This window comes from Arvicola amphibius, chromosome 5 (genome assembly GCF_903992535.2).
Source record: "Arvicola amphibius chromosome 5, mArvAmp1.2, whole genome shotgun sequence".
In the NCBI taxonomy this organism is placed as follows: domain Eukaryota; kingdom Metazoa; phylum Chordata; class Mammalia; order Rodentia; family Cricetidae; genus Arvicola; species Arvicola amphibius.
The window spans coordinates 142,056,631-142,071,193 of NC_052051.1; the positions used below are offsets into that span (position 1 = coordinate 142,056,631).

General features: G+C 43.2%; 1 protein-coding gene across 5 annotated transcripts in view; it reads left to right on the forward strand.

Annotated features, from left to right (window-relative positions):
- Positions 1-14,563, forward strand: part of Ldlrad4 (low density lipoprotein receptor class A domain containing 4) — a 334,133-nt gene that overhangs the window by 86,203 nt on the left and 233,367 nt on the right. The window contains exon 1 of one of the 5 annotated variants that reach the window (XM_038329207.1): positions 10,279-10,359. The exons of the other annotated variants lie outside the window; for them this stretch is intronic. The gene's annotated coding sequence lies outside the window, so the exon portion shown is untranslated. Of the gene's footprint in view, positions 1-10,278; positions 10,360-14,563 lie in introns of those variants that run through there. 5 annotated transcript variants of the gene reach the window in all.

Consider the following 14,563-nt stretch of genomic DNA (forward strand, 5'->3'; position numbering starts at 1 on the left):
GTCCTAGCTGGACACTGGACATGGAAAGATGAACACGTGCATACACACACCCTAGCAATGCAGACAGAAAAAGCCTAGCTAGTCTACAGAGGAATCTGTTAAACTACTAGAAGTATATTGTGCTTTGTAGTAAGTGGCTGAAGTATTAATTATCTACCACTTCCATTGGGAACAGAGGATATCAAATACACTCATTAGATACTGTAACTCTAAACTAATAAAACAGGTTATTCCATAAAAGGAATCTAAAAGAATTAAAAAAAAACACCTCAGTTCGCTCCTCTAAACAACTGGGAGAATGTTACTTCTCTCTCTCCAAGGGAGAAAAAATTAGAAGCTATGACTGTTGCTGGAGAAGACATAGGATTGATAGGACTTTACTTATCTTATATTCCAAATAGGTTCATTCGTCCTTCTATTGAACTGTTGAATCAACCAGGGTTTACTGGATCGTTCTTGTATTCCAGAGCATATAATGGATGGGACAGACATAGAAATATGATCCCACTTCGTCTTTACAGAGTCACAAAGGAACAGACTTGAATCTTGGATAGTTTAGAGCAACACAGCCACATGTGACCCACACAGGGCCCCCAGTGTTCTGGAGGTCCATAGATCATCAACACAGCCACATGTGACCCACACAGCCCCCCCCCCCACAATGTTCTGGAGGTCCATAGATAATCAACACAGCCACATGTGACCCACACAGGCCCCCCCAATGTTTTGGAGGTCCATAGATCATCAACACAGCCACATGTGACCCACACAGGGCCCCCAGTGTTCATTCTTCACACGAGAGGGTAACCTGTGTCCTGATGGCAGCCCTGGAGGTGCGGGTCTGTGACAAATAGCTCTAATAGCTCTCAAGTTTTGGCTTTCACCAGGCTGAGGGACTGTTTAGTCTACTGCAGTGACATTGCTCATCTGAACTAGCAGAGATAACACTTAACCCAGTGCTAAGTCTCCGACTGCCCCCAACAGAGTGACGTTTCCGTCAAGCTGGTTGTTATGGGGAGGTCTCACAGGGATCCATTTCACAGGGGTGCACCTTGGGCACCATAACCACCGGTGATGCCATTGGAGTTTCGCTGTTCTTTTTAGGGAATGTGGTGAATTTGCCCAGATGTGGAGAAAATAATTTCCATAAATTTCAGGACTGGAAGAAGTCTATTATTTTCAGGTTGCTTTGTAGAATTCTCTGGGATCATTCAGTTGTTTTCTTGGCTCATCTGGGAGACAAAAATCCCATTAGGAACAGTTTGTACTCATAAAAATCATAAGAGAAACTTTTTTTTCCTTTCAAAACGCACAGGCTAGCCATTGTGGTGCATGTCTGTGTTCTTACTGGGGAGACTGAGGCACTAGAGTCTTGAGCCAGTGAGTTCCGAGTGGGACGTGCTAATAGGGACTCTTGCCTAAATCTAGCTGAGTGTTTTCTCATAACCAAACACACACAAATAAATCTAAAATGCCAAAAATTATCAAAAAGGGAGTTAAAATTTAAATATTCCATGAAAATTATATCACAATGATGTGAACGAGATACTTAAAGATTCGGAATTATGTAACTATAAAATCTCCAGGAGCAGCCTCCTCAGTTCCATTATAGATCATCTGAGGTTTCCTGACCCATTTAGATTTTATAAAAGATAGTACTAAAATGACCTGCTTGGATTAGAATACTAGAGTAGTTTAGTCACACAGCAGAAGGTAAAGGCCACTATTCTCTACTTCAGAATGTGTAAGAAACAGATTGCATCTCCAAAGTCGGTTAGCTCACAGCAGGGTGCATTCTCCCAAAGGAGAGTCAGGTGCAGAAGGCAGAGGGAACAGGGCCTCAGATGGTTCAGATATGCTCTGTCAGGATTCTAACTGTTGCGAAGGACTACAAGGTCAGGCCACTTCAATCTCTGGGGTGAACCCACTTTCCCCAGTGGGAAAACACCAGTGTCCAGAACTTTAGAACTTGCCCCCCCCCCCACAGGCTCTCTTTCAAGAATATTGTGCTTTTATATATATATAGTGTATTCCAATGGGAAGATTAGCACCCAGCTCCCAGCCATTGATGCATAGCTTCTTAATTGTCTCAACTGTTTTCCTTCACCTCCCAGTCTGAAGGACTTTGAGGAAAATGACGGTTTCTGCTTTTCCCCTTATTATCCACAAAACATGCACCTGTTTCTCCCTCATGCAAACGTAGCATAGTGAGCGTTGCCAAGGAAATGTGTGGACTTTTTTTTTTCTTTGTCATTTTTTTTTTGATTGGCAAGAAGAGTTTTTGGAGCCAGAAAAGAAGGGGAGTAAAGGTAGCATTATTTTATTGTTGTGCTGGTTAGTCTTTGTCACCTTGACACTAGAGTCACCAGGAAGAAACCTCCTGAGGAATGGTCTCCAGCAGATTTACCTGTAGGCAAGTCTCTGGGGGCATCATTTTTTTTTTTTTGATTAATGGTTGATGTGGGAGGGCCCTGTCCACTGTGGGGCATGGTGTCTCAGGACAGGTAGTCTTGGGTTGTGTGAAAAAGGAGGCTGAACAAGCCATGGACAACTAGCCATTCGTCTGGAATTTCTTCCAGTTCATCCGCATTGGGGACATTACTATGAGATTTGTATCTCCAGAGAAGACACGTTACTTTGGTATTTACATTGTTTTGTTTTTCTGTGTTGAGACTTGAGAGGGATGTCAATATTAGGGTAATAGGAGGGACTGAAGGTGGGGAGGGAGGCATTTTGGACTGCAGGTGAAACGCAGAGAGTTAAGAAAAGTGGTCAGAGCCCGGTGGTAGTGGTGCAGGCTTTTAATCCCAGTACTGGGGAGGCAGAGCCAGGCGAATCTCTGAGTTCCAGGCCAGCCTGGCCTATAAGAGCTAGTTCCAGGACAGGCACCAACGCTACAGAGAAACCCTGTTTTGAAAAAACAAAATAAAAAAATAAAAAATAAAAAAAAAATTGGTCAAATAATGAGCTGTCTAGAAGGCTAAGTGACAGAGACCCAACAACTAGGCTAATGGATGCTCTTTTGGAGAGGAAAATGTGAGGAGAGGAGGGTGAACTGAGAGAGGAGGGAGATGGGGAGGAAGGAGGGAAGGAAGGAAGGATGGATTGAACAGAACCGAATGGCCTGCTAAGCTGAGGGAATAATAGATGTGAGGGGAAGACAGAGCTGGATGGGCACATGGCATGTGAGTACCATCTGGGCTGGTAACCGGATTCAGACTCAAGTCTCTGGCAGTCCCTGCTTTGCTTTCAGAAGCTTGTTGTGGTGGCTTGATCGAGAATTGCCCCCATGGGCTCGTGTATTTGGATACTCAGTCTGCACTTTGTGGAATTGTTTGGGAAGGATTAGGAGGTGTGGGTTGGTGTGTCAGGGGTGGGGTGTGGATTGTTTTGGTTTCAAAAGACTCATGCCTTTCCCAGTGTGCCTCCCTCTGCCTCCTGCTTGTGGAGCAAGATGTGAGCTCTTAGCTGCTTCTCCAGCCTTTACCCCCATGCTTGGCTACGTCATCATAAGTTCTAGCCCTCTGGGACTGTAAGTCCAGTTAAGTTCTTTCCTTTATAAGTTGTCATGGTGTTTTGCCATAGCAGCAGGAAGGTTGAGACACCTACCTCAACCCAGGAAGTCCTTTTGTGGTGGGCAGTTCTGTTCTTTTTTTAAAAAAATTTTATTTTTTTCTTAAAAGAAAGCAAACTATCTTTTTTCATTTTACATACTAATCCCAGTTCCCAATCCTTCCCCTCCTCCCATTCCCTCCATCTTCCCCCCACTTCACCCCTCCCCTCATCCACTCCTCAGAGAGGGTAAGGCACATTGCTTTGGGGAAGGTCCAAGGCCCTCCCTACTATATTTTGGCAGAGTAAGGTATCCATCCAAAGAAAATGTGTTCCTAAAAAGCCAGTACAAGCAGTAGGGATAAATCCTGGTGCCATTGCCAGTGGCCCCGCAGTCTGCTCTAGCCGTACAACTGTCACCCACATCCAGAGGGTAGTTTGGTCCTATGCTGGTTCCTTCCCATCTGACTAGAGCTGGTGAACTCCCATTAGCTCAGGTAAACTGTTTCATTGGGTATCCCCATCATGGTCTTGACCTTTTTGCTCATATTCTCAATCTTCCCACTCTTCAACTGGACTTTGGGAGCTCAGTCCAGTGCTCCACTGTGGGTCTCTGCCTCTGTTTCCATCAGTTGATAGATGAAGGTTTTATGGTGACATTTAAGATATTCATCAATCTGACTACAGGGCAAGGCCAGTTCGGGCACCCTCTCTATTGCTTAGGGTCTTAGCTGGGGTCATCCTTGTGGATTTTTGGGAATTTCTCTAGTGCCATGTTTCTTGCTAGCCCCATAATGGCTCCCTGAATCAGGGCAGTTCTGTTCTTCCCTCCGGATCTTCCTTTGGGAGATTGAAATAGTTGTGGTCTGGTCAGTGGGCAGTTCTTCATATCTGGAGTCTCAGATATCAGTAACATCTTTGGGCAGTCCTTCAGGAGACGAGTTGTGCATGCTGGCCACTCTGTCATGTGGTGCTTCCCACTGTCCAGTGTGCACGGCTGTGTGAAAGTTCTCAGGCAGACTCTGCCTCCTACCAGGTTTTTCTTCCTTCATACTGTTCCTATTCAAACTTAACTTTCTCACAATCTAGTATTCTTCTTGGATATGTCTTTGACACTTATTCTGAGTATCCTTCCTCATAGAAGGTCTTGGGATACTGAGCCATTGACACAGCAGGGGATCCTCTCTCAGTACTAGGAATTGAACCTAGGACCTCATGCATGCTAGGCAAGCAGTCTACCATTAAGCTTCAGAAACCCCAGCCAGAACTATCAGTGGTCTTTTGGGAATGGACCCTCAGGGTTGCTCCAAGCCCTGAATGCCTAGCACTGACGAGAGGATTTTCCAGGCATCTCCTTTTGCTGCACTGCTGCTTGCCTGGATGAATGTGCAGTACAGATTTTCCCCTCTGGCTCCCACAGCACTCTGCCTTAGGCATCTCATCTCTCTTACTGGGATTAGGGAACATTCCAAACTGAGCCGGTCCCTCTAGGATGTACTCTGGACTTTCTCTCCTGCTTTATAAAATTCCTTATTTTATTTTGCTGTTGGGATTAGAATGGCTGGGCATTGCTCACCTCTTCTGATAGCTTTTAGTCCCTGGAGACTCTGGCAGACCAAAACAGGATGTAGCCACCACCTTTGTAGCTTGCATGTCTTGCATCCCATTTTCTGAGGGAAAGATTTCATGTCTTTTTTAACTGTTTACAGTTAACAGTAAAACCATTTGGTGTTTCTTTTACATAGTACATTGATGTGCTGGCTAGTTTTATATCAACTTGATACAAGTAGAGTCGTCAGAGAGGAAGGAGCCTCAGCTGAGGAAATAAAATCAGGCTGTAGGCAAGCCTGTGGGGTATCTTCTTAGTGATCGATTGGAGGGTGGGCAGACCATTGTGGGTGGTTCCATCCCTGGGATGGTGGTCCTGGGTCGTATAAGAAAGAAAGGGTGAGCAAGCCTTGATGAGCAAGCTTTGATGAGCAAGCCTTGATGAGCAAGCCAATAAGCAGCATACCTCCGTAGCCTCGGCATCAGCTCCTGCTTCCAGGTTCTAGTCCTGTTTGAGTTCCTACCCTGACTCCCTTCAGTAATGAACTATTATCTGGAAGTATAAGCTAAATAAACCCTTTCCTGCCCAACTTGCTTCCAATCATGGTGTTTCATCGCAGCAATAGAAACCCTAATTAAGACAGTTGATTAATGTTTGTTTTAATTCTTCATGACTGGGCAGTGGAGGAAGCAAGGTAACCCCGGAGCTGGAAGAGGATACAGAAGAACCACTGAGATGTATATATCAGTGTGATTAATCTTCAAAACAGCAACCCTATGTAGGCAATGGTTTATTTTGCCACATCTTCTAGAATCGTTAGAGAGCGAACGAGGAAAGCTTAGCTTACTTTAGGAATACACTTGAATACACTTGAGTACTTGGTTTCTCTCCTCTGGAAGTGAGGTTCTGCTTATTGTTAGACTTTAAAGATGAGAGTTGGGGAAGTGAAAGAGACCCTGGAAACTTGGGATACACACACCGACCTGCTATTGAGTAGGTCTGATGGTGTAGATGGCTTTGCCAGGTTGTCTGGGGTGACTGGGAATGTGGAACAGGTAGGTTTTAGGGAGAGAGCTTTCCTGTACAGGAAAGGCAAGCCATGCACCGAGGAACTCAGGAGTGGGAGTTGCCAAATGTAAGTGGATCAAAGTCCAGGAAATCATAAGGACATGGATGTGGATGGACCATGTGGGAAGAATCTGGCGGATATTTGGGATAATGGAATGCTGCTTATCTGGGCTGTTATATCAGCTGCTATTTAACTAAGTGCCTTTAAGGGCTTTTAGAGTAGCTTCTAAGAAGAAAGAAGTCGTATGGGTAGAAGAGAGTCCTCAGAGATGAAAGCTGTAATAATTCAATTCGCCATAAAAGTATTTCTGCTTTTAACTAGAGTAGAATACTTTATACACTAATATTTCTACAAAGCAAATTAGCAAAGCCAGATAAAGCTAAGAGAAAAACATTGTGTTGAGTACTTGAGGGACCAGGATCTTGACAAGAGAAACACAGCAATGGAACTTAACTTTCTGGGATATTTTACTCTTTAGGTATTTGCTGGCTCTTAAGGGACTTGGAAAGAGTATATAAACAAAGAAACCAGATAGAAAGTAACTTCTGAAAACCTGGAACCATGTATAGAGCTTTTGGTAGAATGTTACGTTGGGAGACAAAACTTGGTTTTAATCATGAGTACACTGTTATATTGAGCTCAGTTTTAAGATATAAAAAAAGTTATTTGTCAGAGGAAAGGAACTTAAGTTGGCAGTGCCAAGGATTTGGGATACAAAATTAAAGTACAAGGCCCAGCAAATACTCTAGGATTCCTGTTAGGGCTTAATCAGCAGGTGGAAAGAGTTAAATTTAGCCAAGAGAGCTTTCACCAAAGACTAGAACTCAAGAACTTAACTGCTGGCACTGGTCCACAGCCTCTCTGCTCTGCTCTTTAAGTCACCGACTTAAAGAGTCCCTGAGCATCTGTACTAACATCTTGACAGTTGTCTCTATACTTGGAGGAAGTTTTAGATGAAATCTTGGGCTCCCAGTTTGCTCAAGTATTAATGAAGAAATATTCTAGTGAGTTAAGGTATAGAATATTACAAGGAAATATAAAGCCTGCTTTAACACATTTTCCTCTTACAGGTCACTTTTAATTTCCTTTTCTTTTTACCCAGATGCTTCAGGAGTTGCTCTTCATATTTTAAGTCCTATTTAGTGGTGATATTGACCTATAATCCCATCCATTTTATAGGCTGAGGCAGAAACGTTACATTTTTGAGGCATGCCTGGGCTACAGAGTGAGTTCAAGGCTAGCCTGGGCAATTCAGTGAGATGCTATCTCCAAGTCAAAAGGTTCTACAAAGAGGACTTAGTGCTGTAGCTTGGTGGTAGAGTGCTTGCCTTAGCATTCATGAAACCTTGGGTTTGATCTCTGTTACCAAAGGGAAGAAATGGCAAGTTCACGAGCTCAATTTTACTAGGACATGCTTGGGTGCTTTGGGTCAGGCACATGTAGGATTCCAGTATTCTTCTCATTTGTGGATTTGTCCTCTTTCAAGAAGTGATTCTTCAATAGTAGACTTAAATAGTTTTTCTTTTCATTGTTCACTGCTACCTTTTAGGGATCACAGTTATATATATATATATATATATATATATATATATATATATATATATATATATATGTTCAATCACATTTACTGTTCTCTAGCATGTATGACTCGGGGGTGGTGCCTAGGGTTATGCCTTGGTAGTAGAGTATGTCCCTAGAACATGTGAGATGCTGGGTAGAGACATGATCAATCATTCTTTCTAGCTTAGTTCAGTGCCCTTTCTTTATTCTTAACATTTCCCACCATTCTTTTGTTTCCTATATATCTATTCCGTTTAGAATCCATCTTTTTTCTTCTGTGACATTTATGCGTCTAAAATCTCTTTTCTTTTTCTAGTCCATGTTTTGTTTTTTTCCCTCACTTAACAATTTTACCCTGGGTCTTATATTTATGCTTGGTCTCATTAGTCTTTCTCTCTCCGATCTGGTCCTCTTTGCTCCCTCCCATCCTCTGCCCACCCCTTCTCTTTTGCTTCACTCCCCCCTGAGTTGCCTCTGGAATTTCTAAAATTCATGCCACATTATTTGTTTATGACTTTGATCTCACGGTAGTGTGATAGGGAGTGTTTTTTGTCTGTTTTTTTTTTTTTTTTTTGGCCAGATTTTTTTCTTTCACATTTAGTTTTGTAGGATAACTTTATTCTTAAGATTTATTTCTTTGTGCTTATGCATATGTGCTTTGTTGGGTTTGTATGTACCATGTGTATGCTTGGTGCCCTCGGAGGCCAGAAGATGGTGTCAGGGCCCTAGGGACTGGAGTTATAGGTGGTTGGGAGTTGCCTGATGTGGGTGCTGGGATCTGAACCCAGGTCCTCTGGAAGATTAGCATGCCCTGGCAGTTCCTCATAGAATATGTTTGTAAAAAAATATTTTTCTCATTTATATGTGTGTGTATGTGTTCATATGTGTATGGGCAGGGGCATGTGCACGTATGTGTGGAGGCTAGAGGTTGATGTCGAGTGTCCTTCTCTGTCATTGTCTACTGTCCTTTTCAAGAGGTCATGTGATAAGGAGAGATTCCAGGGTGGCTTTCCAGCCTTTCCAGCCTAGGCCTGCCTGCCCCGGCATTAACAAGAGGGATGTTTCCTGCAAGTCTGGTTCTTCTGAGTCTTTGGAAAAGATTGTTCTCTTTGTAGTCCTTGAAACTATGTAGGTCTTAGAGGCCACTGCCACCAACTCTGCTCACCCTAGCTTAGTTGTATCCTTGGAATGTGTCCGCAAGTATGTGTCCTGCCGGTGGTTTGGTCCCCATCTCTTTATTTCCCTATGCAGTTTCTTTCAAGTTTCAGGGCCCCCGGCAGTTCTTCTAGATATTTTGAATCCTATCAGTAATAGGACTTGCAGTTCATGGAAAACTGAGTTTGAAAATTCCATGGAACCTTTTCGTTGTAATCTGGCTTTTGCTTCATTATGCAGAGAAGGAAGAGGTTCTCTACGTGTCCATTTTTTTTTTTTTAAGATGGTGAAAGTGGTTCCATAAAGATTGGGTGACTTGGTCTTGTCATCTATCAAAAACACAGAGTGGGACTGAGCAGTGCAGGAGCTATAACTCTCACCACTCCATGCTGTTTCTTTAGTGCTGGCCACAGTAAAGATGAGCTATTTGGTCAAAGGAGCTTTGATGTTGATAATTTGTCATGGCCATTGATGGGTCTAGTTGGCAAGTCAGAATAACAGAACAGTTTTAAACTGTCATTTGGTAAAAACAATAACTTAAGTCCATTGTACACATTAAGGATATTCTCAAATAATAGGTGAATATATTTCAAAAGCCTGGTTTTCTTTATTCTCCCTTCTATTGGCCTTATCTCCTTGCTTTTCCCACTTTCTGCCCAGTCCCCTCTCTCTTCTGTCCCCTCTCTCTTCTCTCCTCTCTCTCTTCTGTCCTCTCTCTCTTCTGTCCTTTCTCTCTTCTGTCCTCTCTCTCTTCTGTCCTCTCTCTCTTCTGTCCTCTCTCTCTTCTGTCCTTTCTCTCTTCTGTCCTCTCTCTCTTCTGTCCTCTCTCTCTCTCCACTCTGACATAGAATCCATGATCTATTTGTTGTCTTTTTTGTAACTTATGTGAGGGCAGGTGGTTTCGGATCATTGGCTGGTTTTCCTCCCTCCCTCCCTCCCTCCCTCCCTCCCTCCCTCCCTCCCTCCCTCCCTCCCTCCCTCCCTCCCTCCTTCCCTCCCTCTCTCCCTCCCTCCCTCCCTCCCTCCCTCTCTTTTTTCTCTTTCTCATTTCCCCTTTCCCATACTAACGTATGTTCTTCCCTGGCTTTGTTTAAGGGTTTTTTGGTTATACACTCAGAGATGGAGACAGGGAGAGACAGACAGGGAAGAGAAGGGGGTATTTTTCTCTTATCCTGTCTAGTTCACATGTTTATAGTTGTTGGACTGCTTGAAATAGACCTAAAAGCAGTAACGGCTGCTCTTGACACTGACAGAGAATCCTCACCCATGAACACTGCTGTGCCCTTATTGAATGCTGCGCAGGTGGATTTGTTTGCAGATGCTTCTGGGAGTATAAAGGTGACTACTGCACATATGTTTCCTCTGGCAAGATGAGGTCATGGTGAAAAGAGAAATAGACTGGACCAGGCTGTCGGCCTTTGGATTCCTACGACGAGCACATTCGTTTCTGAGACTGACTTGGCGTTTTTACTCTGTAAGTAGAAAATAAGCTCAATTGCTAAAGTTTAGGATTTTTGGAGGGCACATCAGTGAACCATACAGGAATTCTGCTTGCCCATTTTGTTTTCACCTGGGTACATTTGTGGGAGACTCAGAATGAGCGTACAGTGAAAGAGCTCTCCTAGCGCACTTACCATTGACTTGGCTTTCAGTGAAGAAGGCGAAGGTGAGACTAGGGGAGGGCTTTGTGGCTTCTAGGTGGGGTGGGGCAGAGGAGAGGAAAGCAGTCTGTGAAAGTTTGTAAAATGAATTGCATTTTTGCCTTTTGCATTGTTTGAGTATTGGATATGGAGTTTGAGCCAAGTGACAGTCTGCCACGGTAAGGGAGACGGAGGCATTTGATAGTTTACTTATCACAGTTTAGGGACTCCTTCCCTTTGTAGTTTGAGGATACATTCACTTGTTGAGATAATAACATCTTTATATGGAAAGTACATTATCTTAAATCTTTTTCTCCTTTGTATATGTATTATGCTTTGTGTCCTTATTGTATGTAAAGATACAGTATTACCATAGAAACATAAATCCAGAATAGGTACAGTACCCAATATACTAATGATTTTTTTCAAGTAATGGATCAAAATGTATTTCTTTATTTATTAAAATAGTAATTAAAAGGTTGTTGATGGGGCTGAAACACAGAGCCTTGTACATTCTTGGTCTGAGTAGATTAAATGAGATGCCCTCCATAGTCTAGGGCATTTGACTGCTTGGTCCCCAGTTGGCGATATTTGGGCAGTTTAGGTGGCGTGGCCTTGCTGAAGGAAGTATGTCATTGGTTTGGGGTGGTGCCGTAGACTTTGAGATTTCAAAGCCTCAACATCATTTCCACTCTCTCCAGTCTGCTTCATGCTTGTGGTTTAATATGTGAGCCTGCAGCTTGCTGTTACAGGCTACCACACTTCTTGGCTTTAACAGCGATGGACTCTTATCTCTCTGAACCCATAAGGCCAAATAAACCCTGCCTTCTATAAGTTGCTTTGGTCATGGTGTTTTGTCATAGCAACAGAAAAGTGATGGATATTCTATCACTTAGCTCCATGCAGTGTCAAGGCAGCATAATCACTGCTAGTTTTTTTGTGTGTGTGTGGTAATCTCTGTGTATATGTATAAACAAACAATTATGTTTTCAGATTTATTAAGCTACAGCTCTTTGGCATGGCCATCACCACCATCCATCTTTAGAGCCTTGCCTTGTTTACACACTGAAATTCTGTACACATTAACACTAAGTCCTGAAGTCAAGCTCACGGAAGCTGCCACTCTAGTCCCTGTCTTTGGGTTTGACTACCGTGTAAATGGAATCACACACCATTTGTTCCTTAGTGATGACCTTGTGCTAGTTAGCATGGTGTCTTCAGTGTTCATTCATAGGGTAGCATGAATAAAAATGTCCCTCCTTTGTAAGTTAGTTGAACTGTTGAAGTTCCACTGTGTCTCAGCAGCCGCTTCTCAAATAACCACTGAGAGGCTTAATATTATAAATGCTTGACCAATAGCTCAGACTTGTTACTAGCTAACTCTTACAATTTAACTTCACCTATTTCCATTCCTTTACTTGCTGGTATGTGGCTCACAGCTTGTTACCTCATTTTGTACATATCCTGCTTCCTCTGGGTCTTGTTGGCAACTCCTCTGACTCCACCCTTCTTTGCAGAATTCTCCTAGCCTATCTCTCCTGCCTAACCTTACCCTATCCAGCTATTGGCCAGTCAGTTTCTTTATTAAACCAGTCACAATGACATATATTCACACAGTGTAAAGGAATATTCCATACTAAACAATATTTTATTTTACATTTATTAGTTTATTAATTCATTCACTCATTGATGGGCATTTGGATTATTTCCACCTTTAGGTCACTATTAATAATGCTGCTATAAACATGGATATACACATTTCTTCAACTCCTTGTTCAATTTCTTTCTGGATTTTGTTTCTTGATAAGTCATTGTAATGTAGAGAAACTATTATCTCATTACAGCTTTGACTTGCATTTTTCCTAATGATTTATGAGTTTAAATTTATGAAAGTTGTACATTTCCAATGCTGCTGGGTTAACATTGCCACCCCAAAAGGGATGCCCAGGATGCTGCAAGGGAATGATTGGATCAAAAAGACTGAAACCTTAGGGCAGACACCAAACACTACAGTCAGGCATCAGGGTTTGTAGTGGCGTCATCTGGGCTCCAGTGGTCCAGCTACATCTGTACTGCTGTTGGCCTGAATCTTACATGGGCTGTCTACTGGGCTGACCTCACTCAGTGCCTGCGGCATTTCTAGCAGGCATCTGACATCCCTTGTATTTGCATTTCCAGTGTCCTGAGGTCTCCATTACAATGCATGCTAAACATTCTTAGCGCCATCCATAGGCCACTCAGTGCTGTGCAGGAAGCATGCTTCTCCTACGTGTTGACTCACTTTAGCAGCTTTCTGTAAAGCCAGCAGTTATGTAGGCGATGGCACTGGGTTATACCGCTAGCTCAAGATGTAGACTGGCCTCCTTGGATCACGACTGTGGTCAGGTGCCCTTGTGGCTGAGCTAGGGAAAACATTTCCCTAGGTGGCAGTTGGGGGGCGGGGACTCCCGTATAGAACACTGTGCAGACACTGTTTTTTTTTTTCCAGGCATTCCACTTTCAAGCAAATGTGTACAACCCTGGGTGAGGTCTCGCCTTCGAGATACCACTCTTGTTTGCCCAGTGCAAACTGAACGGGTTTTCTTTAACGGTGCTGATCTCTTGAACAATCACGCCTCCTTTGGCCACGCCTGCTGTGCTGTATTATAGGCTAAGTTCATGTTCCATCCCACAAAAGACAGTTCTATCTCCACCTGCTCCTTGTTGGGCGATTCTCCCATGTCAGTTTGGCTCACAGCTCTGTGCTACAATCGTTCTGCATGCTGAATATGCTGTCTTGAAATTTCTATTACGGGACAAATTTGGTCCATTGCTCTTCTATATCACTCAAATCCTCAGGACACAGGCAGAATCCTGCTGCGTGCTAGTCTACCTCCCAATTGAGTCCTGTTCCCCCCAAACTCTGTGAGCTGGGCCTTCCTTCACTGCATACAGTTTTTGATATTATGGGCTTCTCCATTTCCACCAGAATCGCTTGCTAAACTCCTTTTACAGATTTCCAGAGCTTCTCTATTCCATAGCTCCATACTGCTTCAGATTCCTCCAAAAATGAGTTTCAGTGGCCTGTGAACCACATGGTCAGGCTCATCACAACAGCCACATCTTGGCACCAATTTCCAGTGATATTTTTGTCACCATGCTGAATTACTGCCGAGGTCTAGCCTTGGCTCAGGTTCAGGTCCTGAGATGGGGAAAGGGTCTCAGCGCAAGGAAAGTTTCTGACCCACCAAATGAGTTGCACTAAGTGGCCCCGAATAGCGCAGGTCCTCTTTATTTCTACTTAAACAGTGTTTTTCTTACCAGGGTTACATGAACAGCTTTATTATTGGCTTCTGTTTTTGACCTTAAATACATTATAATTTAAGGAATACATCGTGATTTATTATGAAAGCCCCCATTGTTCCCCTTTATGCTTCCCCAATACACTGTCCTACCCCCAATATAACCTTTTTCTAGACATAGAGTTCAGCATTTTTGCAGGCTGAACTAAACATCCAGCCAGACACATCCTGCTCTCACGGCACCGATGTCAGCTGACAGCTACTTGCGGTTACAAAGTTAAAAAATAATAGACATGGGTCCCATGCTTTAAGGACAACAATATTCAGACTCAGACAATTCTTTCACGTCTGCAAGATATGCTTTTAGCAGTTCCCTTTTCTGCAAGAGGGTCCCATGTCTCAACTTCTCTATAAAAGACAGACTTTGACAAGCACTCTTTCCCCGTTCCATGACACCATACTGCTTCCACCAATGTAAGTGCCTATATGTATGGTAAAGATGGATCTAGGCATCCCTCATTTTGCATTGCTCCGAGTGTTGTTTTCTCTTATGTACCTAACGATCTCTGTTGAGTCAGAAAAGTTCCTAGGATTAGGAGTTGCAGTTAGTAGTTCCAGATAAGAGATTTGAGAAGCTTTAACCCCGTGTTGAATCTTAAGGGAAAATATCTGAAAAAGAACAGAATTTCCAGGGAAAGATACAGCTGTTGCATGTGTGACTGAGAAAGTAAAACTACCCCCCCCCCAACGAATCAAC